Source organism: Pyxicephalus adspersus, chromosome 11 (genome assembly GCF_032062135.1).
Source record: "Pyxicephalus adspersus chromosome 11, UCB_Pads_2.0, whole genome shotgun sequence".
NCBI lineage: Eukaryota > Metazoa > Chordata > Amphibia > Anura > Pyxicephalidae > Pyxicephalus > Pyxicephalus adspersus.
Window position 1 is genome coordinate 41,499,355 of NC_092868.1, and position 10,080 is coordinate 41,509,434.

Consider the following 10,080-nt stretch of genomic DNA (forward strand, 5'->3'; position numbering starts at 1 on the left):
ATTAGGAGTTAGTAGCATAATTAAAGACATAAGTAAAGCACTCCATAATATGTCAGCGCTATGTAAAAACAAGGTAATATTACATTTTGACTTTTCTAAAATTTCACCAAAATGAAACCTGAAGTTTTAGGAAACAAAATTGCTCATCACTAGCCACACATCATTAGTATATAGTCATGAAATATGGATAACAAATACTGATGTGTATATAGTCCTCTGGGTTTATCTAATATTAAATTCAGTACAGATTGTATATCAGACAGTATTAACTGACTCAAACAGTGCATTGAATTTACATTTAGTTGCTTGTGAAACACAGGCATAGAGAATTCTTTGAAGTAGAACAGATATTAGATTCTGCCTGACTCTGCTTACTACATTATTGATAGTTGCCATCAGAAGATGAGGATTTGTGCGGCTCAGTTGCTCATAATGTTTTTTATGGTAAGCGAGACAGGTGATTTTTTAATCCAGTTCTTGATTATTATTTATAACCAAAGATTCTCCTACGTTTCATCTGTAGGCTGAATGCCTATACACATCAGAAGGATGATACATTAAAGGCCAAGCAGGTTTACTTTACAAGATCAGTGTATAAAGTGCTGTAACCCATAGAATTATCTGTAATTATTCTTAGGTATGGATGATGAATATTAAAGTCAATTGTGTGCTTACATCCAGTTTCAGAAAGGCCAACTGATCAAAAAACAACTCCCTTAACCCAACTGCCTTAACCCTATTGATAATCTTTTTGGTGATTCAGATGATGATGTAAGCCAAACATTCTCATTCAACATCAGTAACTAACCTTGCAAATGGTTATCTGGCTAAATCATCAAACTCTGTAAAATATTCCAAATATTCAAAGGAAAGCCTTTCCAAAAGTATAGAGGCTGTTACAAAGAAAAGTGCAATTCCATATTAATGCCTGTGGTTTTGGTATTCAACCAGGTGCGATAGTCAGGTTCACAACCGTTTGGTTTAGTGTGACCCTATCAATCTACTCCCCAAAAAGTCATGCTTAGCTTAGGTTTCCATTTCCATTTCTTAAATATATAACTAGAGGAACTAAGAACAATATGTATTCCCTTCTGGCCACACAATCTACTTACTGGATTAAAGTCCACTCTCCATCCATTGAGTGCCACACTAACTTTGTCTTATTACAACTACTAGAAATATCTAGGAAGGGTTAGGCCAGGTGCTTGGAGCATATTGCAATATTCTGGCACTGCCAGGTTGGTTCAATGGCACGGACCAATAATCTCACAGACTGTGGATCGCGCATGCGCGGGGAGCCGTGTTTCACTCAAAGGGGAAGAAACTTCCCTCCAAATGTATAGCTTATAAGTAAAATATCTGTGGAGATGTAATAATAGTGAGGTTTAAATAATTCACCTTAAATGTGTGTAAAATTCTGACTTCAGCTGTATTAATCTTCTATAAAATAAATTGTTTAAATTGTTTTAAAACAGTCCCCCAATGCCAGAAGGTCTGAACAATGGGCCTGCCACCACACTGAGCCTGTAATGCGTAGGGCAGACGTAGTCCGCAGCTCCAGCCGCTGCGCCTCCCCAAACGAGGTCCGACCCCGGCCCACCTCTCAGATGGCGGCAGCCCACTAGTGGGCCACGGACTGGGGGTTGGGGATCGTTGTCCTAGAGATAAGGGGCTTCCGCAGTAGCTCTTTCAGCATCAACAATGCTACAACTTCTGAAAATCTATAAATTTTTACAGTAACATTCCCTTATTAAATCAATCACTAAAAAGACAATAATAGGAAGCAGGAGCATAAATAAGTCTATTGGAGAGGAATTGCTACACGTCTGCTCGCGATGCAGCCGCCCTCGGTATGACCTGGACATCCTGTTATGACACAAAGCCTTCTCATAATATTATACTTTCCTGTTGAGACAAATACAGACTCAAAATAGACATCACTGCTATCTGAACTTGTCCTCAACATGACACTCTTGATGTTTAAAGCGACATCTGGTAAGTATTTCTGAATTGTACCTGTACACTGGATGATAAGTCTACAATGGGTTCTAGAACTATTTTTGTAAAGAGTGGATGGAGGGTGTCAACTACAGAAATATTAAAATCTCAAGTAGAAAGTATCAAATGTTCAGGGTAGGTGATTTAGTTCTTTATGTTCAGAGACATAGGTAGCCTTTTGGGCTACTTTCAATTCAGAATAGACCCCATACTTCACCCCGTACTTTGATTAAGTATCTTCACCTCCCTGATGCCATGTACAGGTCATTTTAGAAGTTAGTTGCACAAACAGTTCCTATGCACTGACTAGGATGCTGCTTAAATTGGTTTATGGTAAAAAGCAAGCCATTGGAGATTCCCCAATATGGGCAAATGATGAAGGTAGTGTAATGTCAAACTACAATTTGTATTTGTAATTACAAACTAATTTGACCATCGACACAACATTCCTCATTGGCAAGAGGCCATGATTTGACACCGGTGATCAACATGGCAGAGTTGTTCCAAATAGAACAGCTTTCCCAGGATAGATTTGTAATTCCTTAATAGAGTCCTTTAAACCCACAATGAATAGGTCTCACCATCACTTTCAGATTTTTTTTCTATTATTTTTGGTACAATGTAACTAATTTAACAGTATTAGCTATAATACTCAGCACCTTTCCACTTTTTTGCTGAATGACACCCAGCATAATTTCCGCTCTTCCTGTAAGCCCATGGTGTCAAGGATCTACTTCATTAAACTACTCTGAGCCCACATGGTAATGCAGCAGGAAACAGAAGCTTACTATTAAAAATCGCTATTCTCTGCATCATTCGGGACCCTCCACTAAAGAAGAAAGAGATGCAAGATCCAAGACCATTGATGGCATATGACCAATCTGAAGTCCCATATAGATGAAACCAATGTATGGAAATTTCTTTTAAAAATTGACTTTGGCTTTTAGATACAACATAAGGTAATATTTCTAAAGACATACGAGAAGAAATAAGAGGAATATGTTTTCTTCTTTCTTCAATCAATCAAACAATATACATACAATGGAAGACACACGTTTCACACATTTTGCATGCATGCTTTTTAATTTAAAAGTTATTTTCCACCAAATAGATTGTGATCTAGTCTGAACATATAAATGATGATTCCTGGACTGAGACTCCAAGTATAGTCATTGTTAAACATCTTGACAAGTCATACAAAACGACTCAGGCAAACATTCCACTGAGAACATTTGATGTAAGCTATTACATGCACACGTTTCTTTGGATAAATATTTAACTGCTTTTATTGAAATATTATGTCTGTGACAGTGTCAGGGTGATGCCTTAAAACTGTGCATACCAGTAGGTAAAAAATTGATGAGTTCTGGGTATTGAAATGTACAAGCTCAGTGTTTCCATGTGGTGAGGTGTGAAGATTGTGTTCTGTTTTATCGTAATATTATAGGTTCCAAATTTCCAGAGTTAAACAATCCCTCCATTATCTTTGTTAAAGTATACGATTAAGTAAAATATATTATTGATAAAATTATTAACACCTTTGTTATCTATGTCTTTTTAAAGCAAATCTTCTTTAATACAATAGGTGTCTCCGTCTAAGGATTTCTCTTCTATTCCCATTTTGTGGACAACCAAAAAAATGTAGATTTTCCTTAATTTTCTTTATTAGTGATAATTGCCATAAGGACATATAAAGAGGGCAAATTGCCCAAATAAGGTCACAAGCACCAATAAAATCCAGACAAGGATTTCAGCCATTACTTGGTCTAGGGCTGTCCAACCATCCCCCAACCCACCAGACCATATTGGGGTCTTTATTAGCTATCACTAGTGAAGTAGAGTATTCTAAATGTAATTGATGAGCACATGGGGGTAGCTTGTTTAAAAACAAAAAGTATATTTTGACACTATATTTTTAGGGTAGATTTTAATATCACACACACGCTTTCCTTTTACCCCCTCTGAGTAAACACTGGGATCTAAATGCCCTTTTTATTCACCTAAAGTTGTGTTCATGTGACCCTCCAGTCCTGAGTCTTCTCTGTGAACTACAGGTGTACACGTCATTGCCTCCGTGATCTGTCCACTGGTGGAGTCCTCTTAGAGAAATGTTGACATCAGTGTCAGGGAATCATCATGGATAATCTGGCACCAGTGGTGATATTTAAAGGCCGTGTTCTTCTTTAGTGTAATGATAGGTTCCTATTTTCCATAATATCTGTTTTGCAGGAGTGAAAATCCTTCTACCTGTTTTTTAAAAGTATTAGGTAAAATGTTCATCAGCTGTTCCCTGAAACTGGAAGCAGACGTAACATGGGATGTGGATTTAGGAATATATCCTCTTTCACAAGGTAAAGATGGATTAGTGGCAAGCAGAAGGAAGAAGAGGATAAGGGATGGGTTTTAAACCACAGAATCTGCATATTGTTTCCCGTTCCTTATTATTTGCAAAGTTTACTTTAAACCATCAGCTATCTACAACTCTTTATTACCAGAAGGATAATTTATTTATTTTTTTTTTCTTAATAGGACCACAGAACTGCTAAATAACATCTTCCTGCTTTTTTGAGAAATGACTAAATGACTCAAGGTTTCTTTCTTGCGCAGAGAACCAATAACTCAAACAAACGTTCATTAACTGGTAGTACGGAGCAACAGCATTTGTGCCCTCAAGTGTGGAAAAATCAATTTAACAACGTAGACTTCCTAGGGAGGACTTCAAGATAACAGCAGTTCAAACAGTAGAAATAAAGCAAATGCATAAGGCGGCCACTAATATTATCCAAACCATGAAATATGCAAAAGGTACAAACATGGGTTCTTTTTACCTGCTCAGTATGCCAGTTTTAATTTAAACATGAAGGTTGTACTCATTTGTAATTTTTTGATATTGTATCATAGAGAACCCTCATAGAATAAAATACCTTCTACATCCACTCTATGGAGGGACCTATGGTTGTCATTCAGACTGTACTTCAAATATCCCCATGCTAATTTCAATTGCTGGGGTGTGTACTTTACAGAGTGTACATTGGAAGGATTGTTGATGTACGGATTCGGGCCAAAAGTCACTTGAACATTGCTGCCTGTTGAGGTGCTCTTCCTCCTTCTTTAGCCTGATGGACTTCTCTTATATGGCCAATGGGGTTGGCAATTCTAATCCCACACTACGGCTCCCATATCCCCTCTCCACTCCTTCATTGACTTGACGATCATGAATACCCCTGTATAGGTACTCTTCTCTTTATAACATTACTCAAAAAAAACAGCATACATGACAATAAATGACTACATTTGACTGGACAAGATTGACTAGAAAATAAACACACAATGGGGAACAAGCACAGATTTAGATATTATTAGATAGATAGATACATGATATGAAAGGAGTGTTACAATTATAACATATGTAATAGTATAAAATATTTTGCAAAATATACTTATCTATCTAATATGTTCATATGCAGCCTGATATTTAACATCGTGTAAAATAAAAAGTCCCCTGAAGAAGCCTTATAGGCGAAAAGCGTCGGGTCACAATCTTTTACATTGGTAGTGATGTTTTGTCTAGTTAATAGGTCACAAGTTACCCCCGTGCCTTCAGACACAGCTAGGTTGACCTCACAAATAATTAGCCTGCCATACCCAAAAAACAACTCTAATGGAGAAAGAAATAATAGCTACTAGCATTGCCCGCTATTGGATAAGTTTGTTGCTATTCCATGCCTCTCATCTGTCCCTGGTTTGGAGGGGCTGTCCTTCTTTCAGATCCCTTTGTCCCTCTTTCCTTCTCAGTTGTCCATTTATTTGGGTGGGAATATACAGTATTAATATTATTATTTTTTTATTATCATTATTACTACTACTAATAATAATAATAGACATTATTTATATAGCGCCAACATGTTACACAGCGCTGTACACAGATACAAACAATGCTCAGAAGAGCTTACTGTACATCTCAATTAAAAAATATTACCTATAAAGTGTTATTCAATCCAGTCTTCTATTTGGTATTTGGAAAAGCTATTATAAAGGAAATGTAGTTTTGCGGAAAAAAAAAACACTTGTTGGTCTAACCAATCATTTTTTGGAAAGAATACTTTATGGTCCACAAATTGGGGGTGTGTCATTTAATTGCATACCTTCAGATAAAAGGTGTCTGAGTATGCTATATCTAGCCCAAGCAAAGTAAAAAACTTTTTACATTTTAAATACTTTGCCATTTTAGGCCTACAACACATGGGCAGATTTTTTCTTCTGATTACTTCTGAACAAAATTCAATAGTCACCCCAATTTTTGTTTTTGGATGGACATGCATAGATCGTATATGTTAGTGGAAACTACATAAGTCATGTGTATGAACAATAAAGCAAATTCTACCGGGAGCTCCCATCTGTCCTGAGGTTCCCCCCATCCCATCCCTATGTTCGGAAGGGCAGAATATCAAACACATGTTTGCCATGTCTATGGATTTCTCATTGAGCAATTAAAGATTGGAAAATCAATTAGATCAGTGCTTGTTGGTAATGCCGCTCTTGTATACCGGGTCTAAGGCTGCAAAATAATTATAAACCTGTACTGTGCAGTATTCCAACCACTTCCTATGATGGTTTTTTTTCAGTTTCTATGATAATTTGTATAAAATCTATTTATAAGAAGCTTTGTTCTCTGTTTATGTCTGCACATTTTTTTAAATGAAAGAGTATTTCTATGGAAAATAAATGATCTACTTAAGACAGATATGCAAACCCTACATAAAGGCGCATTATGCATACAGAGAGTTATCAAACACTTACAGATGGTGCTATCATTTCCCATTGTCTGTAACATTTTATAACTCTCCCTGGAGTGCCGGCATCATCTGTATTGAGCGGATGTTCTCTACGCTGTTCGCTTGTGTCATGCAATAGAACTTCGTGTTTTGCTAAAAATTTCATTACTAAGCCATTTAATCTCTGCGGATTGCATTTTAGTATGAAAATTGAAGGAATGTTTTTTTTCTTTTTTTTTATAATGAGGAATAATTATTTTTTTAACCCTTTCTAAGTCTCACATTGTCAATATCTTTATGGCCAGGTCTAATTTTGGAGCATCGGAATACGATGGGAAACATGAGCATAACTCTATATATATAAGCACATATAAGGCTTTGGTAAAAACATATTTAAAATTTGTGATAAAAAGCTAATAATATTAGTTTAATGCAGCTCAATATTCAATAATACATCATTTATTCATTTTTTAATACAACCAAGTGTAAGTACCTGCCCTTCTTGTACAGACTAAGGGAGGGTGAAGGTGGACAAGGAGATAGTCAATTGTCTGCCAGCCAGAAATCCACATGCTTGGGCAGCTACCTTTCATGCATTTTATCTTGTTTGTCATTTGTATGTAATTCAGCTTTATATGTATTTATTTAAAAAATGTATTTTCCTGTATGTCACTTTACCAGCTGCAGCCTGCCTGTGGCTTTCTCTCTGTGCATGGCACATTGACAGCTGAGCCAGCCAGGGCTGGGTAGTTTGTGAATAATGCCACATTCTGAATACATGATCATATACCATGCTGATTGTTTCCCAAATGGTTTATTGGACAAGGCTGTAAGAAAGCTTACAATTATCATGGATGACAACTGTTAGTTCTGCAATATGCTTATGCTGCAATATGTTTGTTAATGTTCTTCACCAAAAGACAAAAAGCATTTACAGATATTTTTTTCTTTGTTAGGCAAACATGAAACATTTCACATAAGTTATCCATTTTTATATTTTCATCTAACCGGTGACACTTTAGGTTCCTTTTCAAGTTGGACTTATTTGGTTTAAGGAAAAATGTTTTTTGTTTACAGAGTTCAACAACTCAATCTGAAATTTGCACATATAACTAAATGATTCAGAAGACTCTTTGCAGTCCCCATCCTGTTCTGGTAAATACTTTATAGTATAATTAAAAAGGGCAATCCAAAAGAAAATACTTTCTATTGTGCTTTCATGTATTGCTGTTGTAAAAAAAGTTAAGGTGCATTTCTTATACATTTTCATATACTCTTTGCCATTAAACAATGAAACGTTCTATTACAAGCTATTCAAGCATTTTAAGACTATGCATATCATCTAAAAATAAATATCTAAGAATACGAGTAGATCATGTTTACGCATTGTGCCATTTTTATGCCTTTTTTATCTTTGAAGATAACCCTTGCCTATGTATGTGTCATCCAATGTTCAGCCTGAGATGCCTGAAATGACTTTAGCAATTTCTTGGTGAATATCCATGTGTTCCAGCACAAGTTATTACAGTTCTTCTTTAGTTTATTTGCTTTTCTCAGAAGTACTGCATTAACCGAGACGCCTCATATATTGTAATGTCAAAGCATCCTGATTGCTGTATTGATTCACATACCATCAGAGGCAAGTGAGAAGCAAAGCAGATTATCTTGCAGATAAATGATTTATGAAGTTTTGTTCAACATGTCTGAGCATTGTATCTGCCATGTGTTGTTCCTTTCTGAATCTCTAACTACAGAAATGTAACTCCTTCTCATTGGGACAGGTGGTCATATAGAGCCAACAGAAAGGAGGTTTTGGTTCAACCCTACCATGGGTTCAGTGCAAATGTCATCCATTTGCTGTTTGCTAATTCTGTGAACCTATGCTTTGTATGCCTTGACCATGGCAAGATTAACATTAATTGGTGTTGGGCTCAATTAAGGTTTGCAGCACCAAAATGTTTGCCAAACCCAGATCAAAACCAACCTTGACCTTGCTCATCATTCACAGATAACATTGGCAAAAGACCCTGGTTCAACATCAGTGCTCACCAGACCCCAATTTAACTTCCTTCACCAATAGCAAGCCCCTGATCAGCTTTGGAATTATTGCTGTGTCGTTGCAGCACATAATTGCACCCTGTATGCAAAGGATAGCATTGGGCAGAGGACTGGTAGAGGACCAGGAGCCCACAAGAGTAGGACAGGGGACACGAGGGGAAGTTGGACAGTCCGGGGACTGGTAACCAGGTAATCCATAGATGACACAGTACAGGACAGTCCATCAGAGACAAGTGCAGAAAACAGAGCCAGGGGTCATACACAGGTAGTCAGGCTGCCAAACAAGGTGTCCAAGGGTAAAGACAAACAGGGTGGGAGTCACAGGTAAAGGTGGGTCAAGGCAGCAAACAGTCACAGGAGTCAGGAACAGGTGGCAATAGGCAATCCAGCAGGTAGTCACACCACTAGCAGCTCAGCCAAATTAAACGATACAACAGGCAATGACTGGGAGCTGAGAAGCTATATAGGGCTGGAAGGTAATGCCAGGGCAGAATTGTATCCCAAAACTAATGCAGTCCTTAGCTGTAGCACTTTGTACATGAATTCTGAGAGACATAAGCATGGTTTAAAGGAAATTGAGTATGCTGCAAATTCAGGGCAATTGACAGACAGATAATTGCTTGATGTTCTTTGTTGCTGCAAGCAACACCATTGGGAGAAATAACCAGGGCATGCTAGACTGGGGTTGCGTATGGCTTGGAATAACTGGCCAGACAAGCCTATCCTAATAACTAGGTTTTAAAACTTCATTACGCTAAAAATAATGCTCATCACCAGCCAACATCTTTTATTTTATTTAGGGAGGGGAAGATTTGTATTTCTGTTTTTGCCCCTATTGGGGGAGATTTTTCCTCACTTCCTACCATGGTACAAAGTAACGGGAAAACTCTTTATTAGGGATACAGATAAAAACACACTTGTAGGGGAAGGAATTTGATCTCTAGTAACAATTTTATTGCTGTCTGTACCTTTCTGTCCTGGTAACAACCTTTAAGTTTTCACACTAGTATCTCTGGGATAGGGAATAAGGGGCAATTTACACCATGGGGTTATAGACAGACTTTAAAAACCTTATACAAGTTGAAATTATTTCCTGCTCATATCAAAACCTTAAAAAGTAATGATCTTGAGTTCAGCTTTATGGTGGAGAATTTTGATTGATTTCGATTTAGATCTTACAAAGCACCATTGGTTTCCCCAGACATCACATTGCTTTGTTTAATAATCCTTCATACAACAATGTGAAATT

At 37.1% G+C, this 10,080-nt stretch overlaps 1 long non-coding RNA gene across 1 annotated transcript; it reads left to right on the forward strand.

The window, feature by feature from the left end:
• The first annotated feature begins 1,652 nt into the window (after positions 1 to 1,652).
• LOC140341107 (uncharacterized) lies at positions 1,653 to 8,144 on the forward strand. Its single transcript, XR_011922810.1, has 2 exons — positions 1,653 to 1,995; positions 4,528 to 8,144. It is a non-coding gene; the product is annotated as an uncharacterized lncRNA (long non-coding RNA).
• The last annotated feature ends 1,936 nt before the right edge of the window (positions 8,145 to 10,080 follow it).